The sequence below is a fragment of the Echinops telfairi genome, unplaced genomic scaffold (assembly GCF_000313985.2).
Source record: "Echinops telfairi isolate 266 unplaced genomic scaffold, ASM31398v2 ScPeMD7_2010;HRSCAF=2546, whole genome shotgun sequence".
Taxonomy (NCBI): Eukaryota; Metazoa; Chordata; class Mammalia; order Afrosoricida; family Tenrecidae; genus Echinops; species Echinops telfairi.
The window spans coordinates 9,108,494-9,128,120 of NW_022105908.1; the positions used below are offsets into that span (position 1 = coordinate 9,108,494).

Below are 19,627 nucleotides of genomic sequence, written 5' to 3' on the forward strand. Positions count from 1 at the left end.
GCATGCACATCATTTTTAAAGGCTCAGTACTCATATGTTGGGGCATTGTCTTCAAAGATTTTCCTAGTAAATGTGCATGGTGACAACCTTTGGTAGTCATGGTGTAGAGCAGGACCTCAGCTGTTGACTCATTAAATCCATGTATTATGCCCTGTTTCTATAAACTCTTTGGAAACCATGTCTTTAGGGGAGCAAGAAATGATTGAAATGAAAACATATCAATATCATTCCTCTAAGATATATATATGTTTATTGCTCATAGTTTTTAAATTTTAGACAAATGGAATAATCATATGCTATCCATTATGATTAGCTTAAAATTCAACAGGGAATCATATTTATCTCTGAAATTAATATGCATTACTCAAATTCACTGTTATCTGTAGTTTATATACAATAATATATGTTTGTACCACGTTTTTTATTTAAGTTGGAAGTGCGCACCAAAAGAACATACACCAATTTAACAATTACTATGTGTTCAACATAGTGACATTAGTTATATTATCAAGTTATGTATGTTTTTGCCCTCCTCCCCCTTCTAACATGAGTTCACTGCCCACAAGCTTCCTATTTGACTCTGAAGTGCTGTTGGGAATTGAACTACATATAGATCTTCGAAAATGCATGATGTTCAAAGATGAAAATTCATTGCTAGATAAGTTAACTTACTGTGTCAGTCTGAGGAGACTAGCGAAACAAATCCACAGAAACTCAGATGCATATAAGAGAGAGTTTTATATAAAGGATAAGTATGCATTAAGAAAGCATCCCAACTCAGTCCAGTTCAAGCCCATAAGTCTGACATTAGCCCATATGTACAACACCTGTGACTGCCGGCTTTCCCATGGCCCCAGCAACAGAGAGGCAGAGGCATGGAGGCTGCAAACAGAGGAGTTTATGGACTAGCTCAAGCTAGGGCCCAAGTCCCAGAGCACCAACGCAGTGGCCTCCTCTGAGAGAGGACCCCGGCCTGGGGCACAAGCCAAGTGTTTCTACTCTTGACAGGTTCCATACGCTGGATAGCTCACCCTCACCCTCCCATAGCTCAATGACTTCATCTGGAGACAGTTGGTTGTGCAGGTCTTTTTGGTTGACTGGCTTCACTCTTGGATGTTCCAGTGTGGTCACTCAGAACTTTCCAGGTGTGGTCAGCGTCATTGTGATCACTCGGACCTTTCCAGGTGTGGTCAGCGTCATTTCGGGGGAGAGGGTGGCTTTGTTAGAGAAACAAAACTCAGGCCTGCCTTAAGAGGCTTGGCCTGTCATGGCATCGCCACAGCCTTACACACCAATCTACAAAGTCCTCCTCAAATTCACAAAACACATGCAATGATGCCGAATGCAGGATGATCACAGGCCAGTGGGTAGAAAGTCTTTGAATCTAGTGGCGGTGTAAGCATCTCATCGCTGGCAGGGGTCTCCACACGGCTGCTCCAGCACCCAGGGCTGCATCAGGGTAGGTTAATGCGGCTTCTCCTCAGGGTTGTCTCGCAGCAATTGAGCCTTGCCAGCTGAAGCAGGGAATTCGCTAAGGCAGCCGCACACTGGTCTGACTGACCATCAGAAAGCAAGAGACAAGAAAGGCAAGCCTCCTGGAGCCATTTCTCTTTCCACCATCAATTAAAACTGCCCTTCAATTAATCCCACATGTATTCATTGTCCAGGCTGGAATAATACATTTAACTATCACACTTACTGTTTGGTTTGAGGAAAATTGTAGGGGCTATTGTTGGATTATGGCTTAAGGTTTAAGGACGATCTCAAGATAACTGCATTCACACAGCTTCATTGACCATAGAGGATCTGGATTCTATGATAATTTGGAATTCTGAACCTCCTTTTGATCATTATCTTTCTATAGAATGGCTAATTAAAATGCTCCGTAATGGTCATTTTGCACCAACCTGTTCTTCTGGCCACATGGAAAAGGAGACGTTTGTTTCTACCAGCAGTTAAGCCCACATTCTGTTTCCTGTTCTCAACACTCCCTGTTTTTCTAAAGGTGTGAGATAGTTACTTTAGTTTTGCGACATGTTTTTAGTAATGAATGAATGAATTAAAAATCAGTTGGGATTTAATGCAATACGTTTTGAAGTCAGGACTTGTGAAGCTTCCCATTGTGTTCTTCTTCTTCAAGACCACTTTGGCTATTTAGAGCTTCTTGCTTTTTAATTTGAAGTTAATTCTTAGGTTTCACAATTCTGTAAAGAATGCTAATGATCACACACTGAATCTATAGATAGATTTGGACAGAATTGATTTCTTGACTATGTGAAGTCTTCTAATCCATGGTAATTGAAGGTCTTATATCTATTTAAGTTTTTTTAGCCTCTTTCATCAGTTTTGTAATTTTTGTTGTGTGTCTTTTACATTCCTGGCACATTTATTTCTAGGTATTTTATTCTCATGGGTGCTATTGTAAATGTATTTATTCTTCTGATATTTTCTCAGATTTCTTATTGTTAATGTATAAAATTTTAACTGATTTTTTATGTGTTAGCATGTATCCTGTACTTAGCTAGACTTCTCTATTTTCTAGAATATTTGTTAGTATTCTCTGTGTGTGTGGGGGGGTCTCTATATAATCATGTCCTCTATGAAAATAGGTAGTTTTACCACTTGTTTCTAATTTGGACCTCTTACTTATTTTTATTGCCTTATTCTCTGGCTAGAACTTCCAATACAGTATTTAATCAGAGTAGTACTAGAAATTCTCCTTGCCTCCTTTCCATTTTCAAGGGGAAACCTCTCAATCTTTCTCTGTTGAGTATAAGGTTGATTTGTTGTTCTCTAAATGGTTGATTATTTTTATAAAGGCCCTAATTATGATGAGGAGCTTCCATTTCATTCCTATCTTGTTGAAAGTGTTTATCAAGTAAGCATCTGGCATTTTATCACATCGTTTTTCTGTGCCATCTGAGATTATTATGTGTTCTGATAATTCCCCTTTGTTCTATTCATGTGGTATATTACATTGGTTTTTCTAACTTCAAACCATCCTTGCATTCTTAGAATAAATATCACTTGATCATGATGCACTTCTTTAAGAATCATGGTATAATTCTGTAGAATTTTTTAAATAGGCTTTTCGATTCTGTTCACCGGTATTTTGTTGAGAATTTTGACATCTGTAACCATAAGAGCTATCACGATTTAGTTTTCTTCTCTTGGCGTGTCTTTGTCTGGCTTTGAAATATCAATGTGATGCTGGTTTCATAAGAAAATTGAGTATTGTTTCCGCTTTTAATTTTTCAAAAGGATTTGAACAGGATTATGTTATTTTTCCTCTAAACGGTTGGTAGATTTCCTTCATGAAGCATCTAGACACAAGTTTCTCTTTGTTTTGCGTTTTAGTTGTTTCAATTACTGAATCCACCTCTTCATTCATTTTGAGCCTGTACTTCCTTTTGAGTCAACTTAGGTAAGATTATGTTTAAAAATTACCATGACATCCCCTTGCGGAAGGGTCGTGGGGAGGAGATGAGCCAGTCAGGGTGCAGTAGAGCAACGATAAAACATACAACTTTCCTCTAGTTCTTGAATGCTTCCTGCCCTCCCCACTATCATGATCCCAATTCTACCTTACAAATCTGGTTAGACCAGAGGATGCACACTGGTACAGATAAGAGCTGGAAACGTAGGAATCCAGGACAGATAAACCCCTGAGGACCAATAATGAGAGTAGCGATACCAGGAGGGTAAGAGGAAGTTGGGCAAGAAAGGGAGAAGTGATCACAATGATCTACATATAACCCCCTCCCTGCGGGAGAGACAACAGAAAAATGGGTGAAGGGAGACATCAGACAGTGTAAGACATGAAAAAATAATAATAATTTATAAATTATCAAGGGTTCGTGAAGGAGGAAGGATGGGGGAGGGAGAGGAACAACGAGGAGCTGGTACCAAGGGCTCAAGTAGAAAGAGTATGTTTTGAGAGTGATAATGGCAACAAATGTACACATGTGCTTGACACAATGGATGCATGTATGGATTGTGGTAACAGTTGTATAAGCCCCAATGAAATGATTTTAACAAATGCCCATATGCAGCCCCTAGTTTTCCTTTGGTTACTGTACAAGTTTTTAATCTTACCTTTTGGTGACCAGAAAAGATGGTTAGAGATCACATCTATGCAATATTTTCCTATTGTGAGATATACAATAAAGCATGGGACAGCTGGGAACTATGTAAGGCAGAAACCTTTCAAAGATGGAAAATTCAAATAATGTCCACTAATAGAGAGTCATACAAAATGCAACTTTCCAAAGGAGGGAAACTGGTGAAACAGACTAAGAAGGCACCCCACTCAGGTCCCAGCTTTGAAATGTGTTGCTCGACATGCTGACCCCAGAGCTTCTTCCCTTTCCTTTCCTTAGTTTCTCTCTTCTTTCTTCTTCTATTATTTCTTTGACACCCCCCCCCCACTGAAACACCTCAAATGTTCCATCAGTATCCCGATCCACGCTTTAAAAATTTCAGTAGGAAACATTTCCCAAAGTGAAGTTCTAGAGTCAAATGAAATACATAGTTTCAGTGTTAAAAGATATTGTCATAATATTTTTCAAATACGTTTGCAGCAATTTACACTCTGTGAGCAAAGGATGAAACGATTTCTTCACATTCTTCCACGAACCGAAGTTCGCATTCTTCATGTTTGCCAATTTGATGAGTAAAAAATGACATTCTATTTAAATTTGCGACTTGTGAGTTCAAACATATATTTTTGTTTATTGGCTGTCTTGGTTAACTTTAACTGCATGATAACTCACCCCACAACTTAATGACTTAAAGCAACAGCAATCATTTAGTGACCGTCTTGATTGTGATGGCCGGCAATTTTTACTGGACTCAACTGGGAACTTCTGCTACTGATCCCTGGTTTAACTCCCTCATTTATTTGTGTTCAGATACTGATCAATTAAGCAGCTGGATGATCGTTGCTAGGGCAAGGGAAGTGAATGAGTTGTTTGCCTCTCATCATTGACGAGGTTAGCCTGGGCTTCTCCTAGAGGGGCTGTGATAGAGTTTCCAAGGGCAATGAATGAGGAGAGGTTGCCTCAATGCCAAGCACACTTCAGGTCTCTCTCTATTTGCATCCTATTTGTTAATTTCCCTTTGGCCAAAGCAAGTCATGCAAGTGGTCCAGGAACTCAAGCAGTGGAGAAACTGATTTCACGTCTTGATAGTTGAGGAAAATGTGTCATGGTGGTTTTTTTTTTGTTGCAATTTACCATAGTAACTTTTTCGAGTCATTATCTTCTGAATTGCTCGTCACGTGTTCAGCTGCTTCATTTTCTTCTGATCAATTCTAGAGGAAGTTTTGTTTAGTGATATTGACCATTTGCTGTCATACACAATGGAACTGTTTTCTGTAATCTTCATCCCCTTTTGGCTTTGTTGGTTGTCCATTCTTACTGTTTGGGAAGCAGTCTGTCCAAGAAAGTTCTTCTTCATTCCAAAATGAGGGAATATCCGTGTTTCTGATGTTTTTTACTTTCATTTCAACCATTTTGTTATATCCACTTAGAGCTTAATCAAAGTGGCATTTAGCTTTTCGTACAGTATATATCATATATATCTTTGATATATCCTCATTATTATTGAGAAAGCATTCTTTTCCCCTCTGACCTGGAATCCTGCTTTTGCTACATATGAATTTTCTATATAGATATTCATAGGATGAGGCTATTTGGTCATATCCTTTGACATAACAATTTCATCTCTAGAAGTTTATCTCTACAAATGAGTCAAAGAAGTGGGCAAGAAATATACACAAGAATGTGCACTGAAGCATTATAATAATAATAAATAATTGGAAACAGTCTCCATTTTTTCAATAGAGAACTAAACTATCAAATAGGATAATGGGATATTATTCAATTATTACAAATAATATAATAACTCTAAGATATGTTATTTAGTAAAAAAAAAGCTTCTGTAGAAAGTATGTTTGGTATGATAACATTGTTATGCTGTTATTAAAATATGAAGGGGCTTCACAAAATTCATGGAAGAGTGAAATTTTTTAAAAAGGTAGAATTTTTTATGAACTTCTGAATTCCCCTAATATTTATCCATCCAGATAACGTACACATGAAGGCATATATTTATTTAATATTTCAAATATAATAGTTGAATATAGTATTGGAAGTCTGTCTGTTCTTTCTGTGCTATCTGTCCCCTCTCCCATCCCATATTAGGCAACGTTTTCTTCATTTCTTCGCCTGCTTTGATGGGGGGGGGGTGATAGAAATCATGCAGAACATGAGGACAAAGAACAAAGTTAATGCTCAGCTTTGAAATTTCCAAATGTACTTTTGTAATCTATGATAGAGACCCTGTTTTGAAAGGAAGACTCATTTCCTCTCCCAGGCGGAAGCCCTGGGACTTCTGGGACTACTTTTCTTTGACAAATACAGCTCAGAAGCAGAAGAAGGCACTGCTCGTTAGAACCCACAGAGAGGTCAAGATCTCACAGCCAGAGGAGGGGAGGAATCTGAGAGGTCTGTTCTCGCCAGAAGGTATGGCGGGCATCTGGGGAAAGCTCAGTGTGGAGAAGGGGGATGGAATCCTGGGTCACAGGTGGTTAGAAATGTGTGAGCATCAGAGACCCCACGTGAGCCCTGGGTAGGTGGCAACCTTCACCGACCACAGAGTGAGGATTGCAGAACCATACAAATGTGGAAGTTGCCCTGGTAGAGAAAGCCTGAGAAATCCTCCCCAGATTTGTGTAGGAGAACATTCTAAAATGTCTTATGTGCCTTGAAAGAGACTTTATACAAAGGCAAGCCTGAGGCCATTGGTGCAGAAGCTTCACCGTTAAGAAAGGGGTCCTCTGGAGTGGTACACTTGGGTGGATGCATATCTTTGGGGAAACTAGTCATCTTATGGGAAGCTTTGGAAAACTTGCTATCAACTTTACAAGGTAGGGGAAGGGGAAATGCAGCTCTCTGCTCACTTTAGAATGTAAGCCCTGAGGATAAACCTGCAATTCCTGGTAGAGAAAGAATGAGACAAAAACATAAATCCATAAAGGAAACCCTCCATTGACTGAGAAAATTCTTATTAACTTGAGATTAATCTCAATCGCTTAAAATGGTATTTCTGCCACTAGGTGGAATAGGGGCTCCAGATAGAAAGGAATTGTTACAGAGAACTTAAGATGCTCTGTTTTGCACACCTGAATTTGTGACCTAGAAAATGCACGCCGTCCACATTATATTTAGATATGCATTGAAAACCATCTGGAAGGGCTCATTACAAGCTGTTTCCAATGGTAACTTCGCTGAATTATCTACATGGCCCATAGATCACCTTAGTAATAAAAATGTTAATCTAGAAAAATATTTCAAAGTATGTCGTGTTTATTGTAAATAATTAGGAAAATCTATTTTTAAATTAAATCAAAGGAATCAACCCTCTGAGATCCAAAGGACAGCATTTTCTCAGGAATAACGCTTACAAGGCAGGAAGGGATTGGAGAGAAGAATGGATGGGAACAGTAAGCACAGGGAGCAAAAGGGAAGAAAGTGCTTTTATGTTGTCAGGATTTCAGTCAATGTCAGGAAACAAAATGTTGTATAAATTGCTGAATGGAAATCCATTTTCTTTACAAACTTTCGCCCAAATTACAATAAAAAGCTTTTAAATAACAACAAAAATCTTACAAATTTCTATGGTATAAAACTAACAATCATTGTTAATATCTTTATTTTCTACATATTTATATACCTATACAAGTATATTTAAGGTTTATAGATATGTATATGTTCAATGTATTCTGTATTACAAAATTGAAATGTACTGGTTTTGTCATCCCCTTTTCTCTGCATGCTATTAAAGCATTTACCCATGTTATTAAACATTCTTTGAAAGCACACTTTAAAAGGTGCATGGCCTATGAGATAGATACTATCATTTATAAAAACAGATGAGCAAATTAAAGGTTATAATGGTTAAGTAGTCTACCCAAGGACACCCCCTAGAAGATAGTACAGTGGGGAATTAAAACTACGTCTTGCGGGATATTAAGACTCTGCCAAGGGAGATTACTTTTGATATTGTTTCTGTTATTTGCTATTTAGTTGACTTTGACTCATGCCACCCCATGTGCAACAGAAAAAAATGCTGGCGGGCCTTCCTTGATCTTCTTGATTGTTGGTGTGTTTGAATCTATGGTGTCAGTTTACCTTTTTGGTTGTTTTCCTCATGTAGTGGGCCTTCTACTTTACCATCCATGAGGCCCTCCCATGAATGACTGCAGGTCGATGCAAATTACCTGGCACGTGGTCCATCCTCAGCAAACACAAGTTTTTCCTTTCTTATAACCTTCTGCTATGGTCTTTCCTATCCCAGGTCGAGAGGTTCTTGGACCCCACCAGTACTCTTAGGATTGTCATCATTGATGTGTAATAAAATTCCTTCTGAGGAAGCTTCTGTTACTCAGCTTCTTTTGTAGTTCTTCCTGTCTGCGACTCAAGCCATTGCTCTGGTCTTTCCTGCTTTTGTACCCCTGTGTTTCCCACCTCAGTTTCCTCCATGTTGTCATCATCAATCTGCAGGACTTTATACCCTGGGCCACCCAAAGAGTGAGGCACACAGGACAAGATTTAAGCTCAGGCAGCCCCAGCGTTCCCAGTGCCTCTGGAAATTTAAAGGGATCCACCTAATGAGTTATTGGGCAAGCAGTAACTGGATTTCAGCTGGAGGAGGTCTGGGTCTATAAAATCCAGGTAACTCATTTGAGTGAGAGATAGATCTAGACCTATATGTCACCCAGGCACCAATAGAAGCAATTGATTACCCAATTTAATTTTGGAAGACACATTAATGGATATATCCCAGAATCTGGATTAATTATTCAATTAGTAGCATTTGAAAGGACTGCAAATGACACGGTGCCCAGAGTCTCAATGTCTGGTTATAAGATGCCTTTGCTGGGCTTCATTTTCAAAGAGTAAGACTGTGGTTAAGCAAAACTAGGTCAAACTGGAAGATACACCACAGCTGGATAGCAAACTCAGAAGTATCCTTAGTCTATGCGTATATTATACATGAGGGGGGGAGAAGTAGGCACTGAAGAGACTGGGCAAGACATGGCCCATCTGAAGGCATCAAATTCAATGAATAATTGTAGGGCTAACCCTTCTGGTAGCTTGCTACTATGTCCAAGAGGGTGGTCTGGTAGCAAAGAGTCCATGTTCTAACTCCTAGAATCTGTGAGCCCATCAGGCTGCAAGACAAAGTGGAAATAATGTTGCAGGTGGATTTGAGGTTGCTACTAGCCATTGTGCTCTACCAGGACCCTTACCATTGACTTGTTTTAAATTCCTGGTAGAGCACAAGGAATCTTATTGCTGATGTCAGAAGGATCTTGGCTCAAAGCAGAGCACACCAGGAAGATGTTTATTTGTGTTTTATTGACTATGCCAAGACTCTTGATGGTGTGGCCCATAATAAACTATGGATAACCTTGAGAAAAATGGGAATTCCAAAACACTTCATTGTGCTCCTGCAGAACTTGTACATTGGCCAACATGCAGATGTAGGGACAGAGCAAAAGAACACCGCATGCTTTTAAAATCAGGAAATGTATGTCAGGGTTGTAGCCTCTCACCACACTTAGTCAATCTGTCTGCTGCACAAACAATCAGAGAAGCTGGCTTAGATGAAGGAGGCCTTGAATCACTTGCTGATAAAGATGTAGGATTGCAGTCTTCAGTATGGATTTTTACTTAATGGAGAGAAGACCCAAATCCTCGCAACTAGATGACCATGTAACACCATGATAGAGAAAAGTTTGAAGTTGTCAAGGATTTTTATCTGGTTGGATTCACAATCAATGCTCATGGAAACGTCAGTCAAGAGATCAAAAGGCATGTTACATTAGGTAAATCTGCTGCACAAGACCTTTTTAGAGTACTGAAAAAAGCAAGGATGTTACTTTGAGGATTAAGGTTCACGTGAGCCAAGCTGTGGTACCTTCCATTGCCCTCACATGCATGTGAAAGTTGGACATTGAATAAGAAAGACCAAAGAAAATCAATGCATTTAATTATGGTCTTATTAGAGATGAATATCAAAAGTACCATGGACTGCTGAAAGGATGTACAAATCTGTGTTGGAAGAAGTAAGGCCAGATTGCTCCTTCGAGGCAAAGGTGGCAATACTTTGGGGATATGACTTACATACTTTGGACATGTTGTCAGAAGAGACCAGTCCCTAGAGAAGATCATGCTTGGTAAAGTGGAGGGGCAGGGAAAAGGAGGGTGGTCCTCAGTGACATGGATTGACCCAGGGGTGCAAAAATAGGCTCAGACATGGGAACGATTGTGAGGATGGTACAGGACTGTGTGGTATTTTGTTCTGTTGTGCATAGGTGAGCACTGACGAGATGGCCCCTAACAACAACAACAACAACAACAACAACAGTAAACAGATATATTAAAGTCAGAGATAATCTTGGTTTATCTATATGGGCTCATAATAACCACAGGATCCTGAAAAGTACACTGTGGAGGCAAAGGAGATGAAGCAAAGGGAGATAAGTCACCTGAAGGCAGGCACAGATCCAAGGCCGTTGGCACTGAATTCAACGGAGAAGCCTTAAATCAAAGGATGCGATTGGCCTCTAGACGTTAGAAGAGGCAAGAAACTAATTGTCGCGTGGAGTCTCCAGAACACAAGCCTGCTGCCAACCTGATTTTAGCCCATTAAGACCACAAGAGATTTCTCACCTACAGAACTGTAACATCACGCATGATTCTTTTACTTAAACAGCTAAGGTTTGGGTAATGTCCAGGTTCGTCTCCAGGAGCAACCCATTTTCCAGGGCTGTCACATCTGCTCCTTCTTAACTCATCTTGGCAGATTCGAACAACCAAACTCACATTTATTTGAATTTCCCCTCTTATTTCAGGAAGTAAGCTTTAAAAAGAGCTTTTCATTCCATGAATTTCCGTGTGACTTCCTTGGGTTCAGTTTGCAGTGTTTTGGGCGTTATTATTAGAGAGGTTTAATGGTTTTAAAACTTTCCTAGTGCATGCTTAAGGGAGTGCCTCAAATTGTCCAGGCAGGCGCTGACACAATTGACTTCCGCCTACTTTTAAATCTGTAACTTTATTCTATAGATAATATCACCACAGGGTAGAGGCCTCAAAGGGGATTGGACTGCTGGCAATTGTTTTCCCCTTAGAAATTGTCTGGCTAGCTTTGGGAAGGCCTTTCAGCGTGTCTACTCATTCTTCCAGAGGCCAAAGCCAGGCGGTGCTGTGTCGGGCCATAGTCTAATGTTTCTGACCTTCAGTTTTCTTATCTGCATAATAGGAATCATAATAGAAACGACCTTGTCGGTATTCTGTGCACAGTAAAGGAGCCAAGTCATAGAAAACTCTAAGCTATTGACTGAAATTTGTAATGCTCAAATTAAAATTGCTATTTCTCTCCTGATTGTTGGTATGATTTTAGAATAGGGATATGCAAAATTGAAGAACGATGTACATAGCCTTGTTTTGAGATCTGAGTGAGAGAAAGGAATGGCTGCAGCCTCATCTAAATATGTAGATCGATATATGATAGATAGACAAATGCTGGTGGTCTGATAGGAACCAGGGGTCCATTATCGCCTGACTGGACACCCACAGCTATGGCTGAGGAGCTACCCGATATTGGGTGCTACTTGTAGATAAATGTGTCCAGCTGTTTTCTTCCATGATCCAGGAGAATTTTTCCTTGAGAACTGGCGGATGAGAACCTGTATTTCCCACCCAGATTCCCTATTTCCAGAGCTTTAGGCCATCACTGGAATGATGGTGTTCTGATCGCCTCTTGGCTAGTGGCTTGGTAAAATACATTAAGTTAACATTTTGTCAAACTGAGACCCTACCTGTGACAAGTCTGGCCCTAGAAAAAAAGATGCCGATAGGCTATTTTGGTCTTATTTGGATAATAATAACTATGGGAAGAAGAAATTTGTCTATATAAATAATCTTCGGATATAGGAGAGACTTTCTCAACCTCAATACTGTTGAGATATCGGCCTGGATAATTTTTGTGGTAGAATTGTAGGGGATTCAGGAGTGCTCCTGGTTTCCACCCACTAGATGCTAGTAGAAGCACCTCGCCGAAGATGTAACAATAAAAACCATCTCAGTGCATTGCCTAATGCTCCTCGATGAGATGCTGGGATTTCCTCAGTTAAGAACCACTGGAGTAGGTAATGTCTTTTAAAAAATTAATCAGACTCAGCTCCTGTGGTAAAAAAGCTTAGTTTAGTACAAGAGATCCTCCCACCCCATGGACAGTAACTAGGGAATCCTAGGCACAAAGCCATGTCGAAAATAAGACCTAGATGAGAGAAGAGATGGGAAATCTCTTCACGCAAGCTCTTTGCTGTTGCAAAGATAGAGTACCCTTTTCTTGGCGAATACAGGGCCATCTTTTAGACTATCGGGTTTGCTTTCTTGATGCCCCTTAGGGCCTTTCTCAGGGGACTACCTGTGGCTCTACACCAAATCCTCCAGACTGCTCTGCGTTTGAAATGCATGTGTTGCTTTTGTTTTGTGTTTCACATACCTTTTCTATTCCCCCTCCTCCTTGTGAGAGGTGGTAGTTTTCACTTATTGTTGCTCCATAGACGCCTCCAGCATTCTTTTTCTTTACTAAAAATACAAACGCCCTACTCCCGCCTCCCAGGATTCATCCCAGCCTCATCTCCATCAAGTCCAAATTGTCGTCTCTGGGGTGCAGACAAAGCTTTTGAAAAACTGTCCAGCTAAACCTAGGTTTGAGACTGTTGGTGTAAAGTAAGAGAGACCAGGTCAAGTGAGGGTTGGAATGTTTCTTCTGCAAGCAAAAATACACCAGACGAGTTATTCTCTTGAATGTGCTCATTTCAAACGTGTTCCTCTTCTTTACGGTGCTTGACATACAGTTGCAAATAGGGACAGGTCAATTTAAAATGAGTTCAATGACATTTCATTAAACAAACTCAATTTATTCAAGCAGATCAATGTATCCAGTGTAATTCTGTAAACTGGAAGGCAGGTGGGGGAAGAACTGTCTTTTGCGAAATAGATATGTGAGGGTAAGTTAAAATGCATTGCTACGGGGTTCCAGTTCCTACACGAATGGATGTATTCTAAATGAAATGTGCTCCTATGATCCTTGTAATAAGTGCATGACTACAGTCTCATTAGGGCTCTTCACAAAAAGATCCGGTGCAAACAATGCTCCTGAAGGGATGGGCCAGTTCAATTTCAGTTAGAAAGTTCAGTTTCTTTTCAAAGAAATGTCTGAAACAGTGAAAGAGACCTAAGAACGTACGTTCTGGATCTCCCCGAGGAGAAGGAACTTCTTCCAACTTCACCCTGCTGTTTCACAGGGCAGAATTGACACAGAGAATCTTCCCCAAAGAGATGCCGGACCGTGTAAGACATGACAAAATAAGAATAATTTATAAATTATCAAGGTCTTTGGGGGCGAGCGGGAGGGGGAAAAGGAGGGGCTGATACCAAGGGCTCAAGTCAAAAGCAAATGTTTTGAGAAGGATGATGGCAACAAATGTACAAATGGGCTTGACACAATGGATGGATGGATGGATTGTGATAAGAGTTGTGTGAGCCCCCAATAAAATCATTGCAAAAAGAAAAAAAAAAAGAATCTTCATCGAAGCCACAGACTCTTTGCCCAGCAGGTACCTGGGGAAGTGCCCTTCGTTCCCGCACTCGACCTCAGTGGAAGGGAGGGGCAATGGTGAGCTGACACCTTGTCTCCACATCTGCCCCTAACTAATACGGTGGAGGACATGACAGCTTCTTTGCCAAAATACGTGGGGAGAAATACACTGTGGAGGAGTCAATGTGATTGCGCTCAGGAGGAGGAATTCCCAGGTGCCTGCTGCACCCTGGGATTCGGAGGGGCACAGCCCATTCATTGTACTGCAGCTAGATGGGGGAGATTCAGATCGGCAGAGGCTTCCTCTCACTGCCCTGCTGAAACTTTTGGAGATTAGACTGTGGCAAAATGTCAATAGAACACACAGAGGGCAGGCTAGTCCTGTGGTAGTACAGAATTAAATGAGCCTGTTTTAGTGGGAAAATCAGCACAGCAGAGTCTGAGCATCAGTCCCTGGACACAAGATTCTTAGTGGGACCAGGTACCTGTCTGTGTAGTACACACCCACATAGACTCTGGGCCCCGCTCAGTGAATACAGCGTTGGTGGGCAAGCAGGCAGTTTCTCGGCTATTCTCTTCTTTCGCCCTTCATGTTGATTGTGTTCATTGCTGCCTAGTATTCCCAGGGGAGTTATGAGCTGATATTGCAACCAGGATTTCAATGGGGGCAGTGTTTGGTTCATGATTTCAGCTCCTGTTTGGGGCAGGCTAGCAGTGCCAAACTACCTGACTACCCTTGGCTCTCCAGGATCTACCAGTGAGAGGGGATTTTTGTGTGGCCAGAGACAAATATAAACAAGCATTGCCATGTCTTAGAAGCAACAATCAATGTCTATGGCATCGACTCTGTGCACATCCAGAGATGTGAACAAACAGCTCAGTTGAGTAGAACACATACAGATGAGCACCCGGAGGAGGTCTTGAAGGAGGAGGAAGATTTCGATCACCTCAGTGAGTTTCAGGTGATGAGCTTCAGCTTTTTAAAGCTATTGGAGAAATTTTTTTTAATAAAAATTCAGAAAACAAACAAACAAAACAGAAGACAAGATAAGGGGGCTCGGGAAAGAACTTTAAGTCCACTCTGACAAAATAAATGAAAAGATAGAACTAATTCAAGAACTTCAAGTAAAATTCAAAAGATAAACAATACATTATTAGAGCTGGACAACTCTTTGAAGGAATGGAACAGAAAAAATCGAAGAAATGGAAATAAGAATGAGTGATCTCAAAAACTCCTTGGGATCAAACCACAAGAAGATGAAGCTATAAAAAAACCATCCAAAAAGCTGAAGAAAATCTATGAATTCTATGAGCCCCCCCCCCCAAAAAAAAAAAAAAAAGAATAACTTACACTAGATAAACATCTCGGAACAAAAATAAGGAATATTAACCACAGAGAAAATAATTGGGAAGATATTAAAGGGACACTTCCATAGTATCACGACAGAGCAAAACATTACAAAACTTTGCTATCCAGTCCAGAGATCCCCCAAACAGAACTGGTCCCCAAAGAAAATCACCATGGCACATCAAAGTCCCTCTGCTGACACCAAAGACCAGCAAAGGGTCCTGAGAGTAACCCAGGCAAAAGGAAGAGCCAAAGAAGAAGGTTCTCAGATGAGAAGCAATACCAGGGAAGGCCCATGAGGAAGCCCATCCTGCCTTCTCTAGTAGTGATCGTTTCAATGTACGGAGGAGTAGACCCACGTTTCTTAAAGCGAGAGACTTTAGTGCTGACAGACCCGCCTGGACCATTAACCAGTAGCTTTTGTGAGCCCTGCGCTTCCTGACCCAGACGATGTTTTCTGGGCCGAGAGGCAACCCCACCAGTCAATGATCTAACTTTGAGGGCTTCTGGGAGATAGCGAGTTGCACGGGCAGCTTTGTGCAGATACAATCAGTACCCAAGTGTAACTTTTCACTGTTTTTTCCCCTCCCTCCATCCTCCTTTTCTGCTTTGTTCTCCGGTGCCCCCCCCTCCCCAATTGCTCAGTCCTGTATGAGGCATATGTATATACAAAATAACATTAACAAAGAATGGGAATACTACCACACAAGGAAGTTTTAATTTTTATTATTTTATTATCTTCAGGTTTTTTTTTTTAATTAATCAATTTATTGGGGCTCATACAATTCATCACAATACATAGATCAATTGTGTAAAGCACATCAATACATTTGTTGCCCTCATCATTCCCAAAATTCTCTTGCCTCTTGGGTTCCCGGAATCCGCTCTTTTTTAAACATTTGCTCTATGTGGCAGTTACATAATCTACTGTCACCTTATGAAGGGGTGGAGTCTAGCCTGTCAATCAGGTTATATAGCCAGTGAAGCCTCTGTGTGGGCATGGCCTTCTCCTGAGGATTCTGGGAGCTCCTGTATTCCTCTCTGGAGGTGGGAGACACTCTGTGCTTTCTCTTCCTTCTAACAAGCCACAGAGAGCTACACTGATGCAGCCAGAGCCCTGGAACTAGAAGAGCCATGTGGAGACCCACGCCAGTGCTAAGATGCTTCCACACCACTGGATCCACAAGACTTTCCACCCACTGGATTGTGACCTTCCTGTATTCAGCGTCATTGCATGGCTGTGTGAGTCTAACGAGGAATTTATGGACTAGTATTGACATACGGGGTGATATCAGGCTTAGGGACTTGATCTGGACTGGGCTGGGATGTGTTCATAATGTACAATTGCCCTTTGATGTAAAGTTCTCTCTCTTTTTTTAAAAGATGATTACTCGGAATTTATTTTAAGCAGCTTCTTAGTTCCATAGTTCTCAGTCGTTTGCATCTTCCACGCCATCAATCACTACTAGAGGGAAAATTCAGAAAGTATTTTTATGAAGCCAGTAACATAGGCTTAGGAGTCCAGCGAGTATTCAGGGCAGGCCAGCCAGCTGTGCTAGAACTACGAGCTAAAGGTTGGCATCCCTGGGAAGCTCCTCGAGGGGACCAGGCTGGGAAGGAAAGGAAGGGCACAGGCAGCACAGTCCGTGGTTCTCAAGGGCCTTGCTGCGACCCCAGGGACCACCAGCAGGGATCATCTCCGACAGAAGGCGCAACAGGGGAACCGTCTTCACACTCGGTTGGCTGAGGGAGTAAGGAAAGCCCCACAACTGACTACTTGCATACCAGCTGAAAACTCATGCTATAGAGCAGGGGCCGGCAAACGGCAGCTCAAGAGCCATGTGCGGCTCTTCAGAGCACATTCATGTGGTAAAATGGAAGTAAAATGGAAAAAAACTTAATGATATTATTCAGATAACAGTGATTTCATATGTTTGTGAAATTACACGTATGGCTCTTGAATAACCTCTACATTGTTGTGAGGGGCAGGATTGGCTCTTCAGTCTCAAACGTTTGCCAACCTCTGTTCTAGAGGATGTATGTAAAGAAAGGAGACTGCTAAGGTAGGCTTATGCCGAAGGTGAACATCTTCAAAAAAGCATCTTTGGGTTACACGGTGGTGATATTTGGTGTGGCCTTCACAGAGCATTCTTAGAGGCAATGTCTCACTTTAAAATCACACTGCAAACACAGTAACAGCAACTACCAAAAAGCTTCACAATTGGTTTTCTGACAAGAAAATATTGTGTCCTTAATACAGTTGTTGAAATTCTTAGGAAGGATCATTAATGATTTCAGGTTAGCATTAGTCTTCATTGCCTTTGGAAGTGAAAGGCAGCCATACTTCTCCCCTCGCCTTCCTTCAAACACATCATTGACTTCTCTTAGCAGTGTTGACATGTCACTCATTTGGGATTCCCAAACTTCACGAAATGCATCAAGGTTTTCTTTAGTAATTGTACTAGATGGATGTAATGTCAACGTTTCAGCAGCAGAAATTATCTGTTGGCCTGTCATTGAGATGTCTCTTCTGCATGTAGGCAGGTTAGTTCAAGCGGTTCTGTCCTACATACACGTTGCAACAACCGGCAGGTCTCAATGAGCTGTTCTTTCTGTTCAGAGAGGTTACAGGCATAGTCAGCCAAAGCTTCTAAATTCCCTTCTACTCCAGTAAGTTTTAGTGCTTTCAAAACCTCATGATCCACATGGTGTTTCAGCAGATCTGCTGCCAGCTGTGTTGCTGTAATATGAAGTTCCTACTTAAGCTCATTGAGGCTGTGAGTGATTTTCAAGATACCGAGTTCCAGTTCTTCAGCGATGCTAATTTTGTCTTCTTGCTTTGAGCTTGCATCCACACAGAAATCAACTGCTGTAGTTCCATCCTTGTCTGGGTGGCCAGTTCCAAGATGCGTTCTCTGTGCTTGTGGCTGGTGTAGGCAGAATCAGTAAAGCTCTCTGTGTGCTCCAAGATGACTTAAAACGTTGCAGACAGATTCTCTTTGGACTGGAAATTGCAAGCCTCCCGAAGAGCTTCAATATTCATCTTGAATTCTTTAATTCCGGTACACATACTGGCAGATGAAATGTCATTCTCTCCGTGTGGTTTACAGTCAGTCACAATGTCAATGACTTTCTCCAACGCCACTTTCATTCGGCTGAACACGCCTTCTTTGTTTTTATGGGCAGATTCACAGTTCAGATGCCTGAGGCATGTCTTGGATGCTGTGAGAATCATCATTGTACATTTTTCCAGCACTGCCCTTGCTGCCGCCATTTTTGCCTTTTTCTTTTCATCTTTCAAATCATTTTGTCTCTCTCCAGGTAGGTGAGCAAACTCGATCATTTCATTTCCAAATTGACTGAGTATTTGGACAAACTCTTGAAATCTGTTCACTTTCTCTAGCCTTTCCATAGTGGTGAGAACCTTATTTCTTGAAGTTATTATCTGCTTAACAACTACACGGTCTGCCAGCAACAGTACTCTTGTCACCGAAGAGAGAAGCAATCGTGCGGCCTTTATGACTCTCGTCTTGTCGGTAAAAATTGTGATCTGGCCTTCAGGTTCTGGTTGATTCCAGTTGGGTACATCTGTAAGAGCTGCGATTTTCTCACCTGCTCGCTTGGCTTCGATGCAGGCAATACTTATTTCTTCTTTCAGATCCCAGTTTTCCTTGGCTATATCTTCCCCTACTTTCACAAATATTCCAACTGCCAGGTCGATGGCTCGTCCCACACGCTGAATTGCTAGCAGGGTTTTTTCAGATTTTTTGGTATTATCTTTATGATTAATTAGTATGGTGATCTGAGAAACCAGCGGGAGCAGGGATTGCTTCACCGAGCGAGTTTTGATGTCCAGTCCCTAGTCGAAGGCAAAGCCCAATGGGCCAGAGCCAAGGAACGTTCTGGCGCCTCCAGTGCTGGCAGAACTGGGAGAGGACGCCATGGCTTTCCACCGCGGCCCAACACAGCCTCCGCGCCGCTGTGGGCTCGCCGCCTACCCGCCAGCCGTGAAGTTCTCTCTTACACATACATGCGATTCTCTAGATTTGTTTCTCAACCTGGACTAACACACTCTATTATCGTACTCATTATATGTTTGTAGTTCTTTCTTACTTTCTCCTGTGGTCCCCTCTTCCAGGGCTGTTCCACCCTCCCAAGACTACCCATTGCTCCCAGACAGAAGGGCCAGTCCTTTGGATTCTGGCACACCCACCCAAACAAGACTCTTTTCTCCCTTGAATTCTGAGTGTACAAACACACCCGCATTCATGTTGCCATCGCAATAGAAATTCACACCTCCACCCAGGCACACACCAAGCATCTTGCCTCTCATGTCGGCAGTCTCCCTGTACTCTAGCCCTTCTCTTCTTCCACTTTCTCTCTTTTATCTTGTGAAACATATTTCCATGTCACTTTTTTCCTTTTATTAAAAATTTTAAAAAGTCATTTTATTGGGGGGCTCTTACAAACCTTTAAAAAATTATTATTGTTTACCGCCTTTGTGTTATCTCTCTTTTAAAAAGTAATTTTGTTGGGGGCTCATACCACTCATATAACATCCCATACATCACTTGTATCAAGCATATTTTTACATATGTTGCC

General features: G+C 41.4%; 1 protein-coding gene and 1 pseudogene across 1 annotated transcript in view; one reads left to right on the forward strand and one right to left on the reverse strand.

Moving 5' to 3' along the window:
* Window positions 1-19,627, forward strand: part of GRID1 (glutamate ionotropic receptor delta type subunit 1) — a 902,002-nt gene that overhangs the window by 505,480 nt on the left and 376,895 nt on the right. The window lies entirely within an intron of this gene.
* LOC101662042 lies at window positions 17,228-18,968 on the reverse strand (annotated as a pseudogene).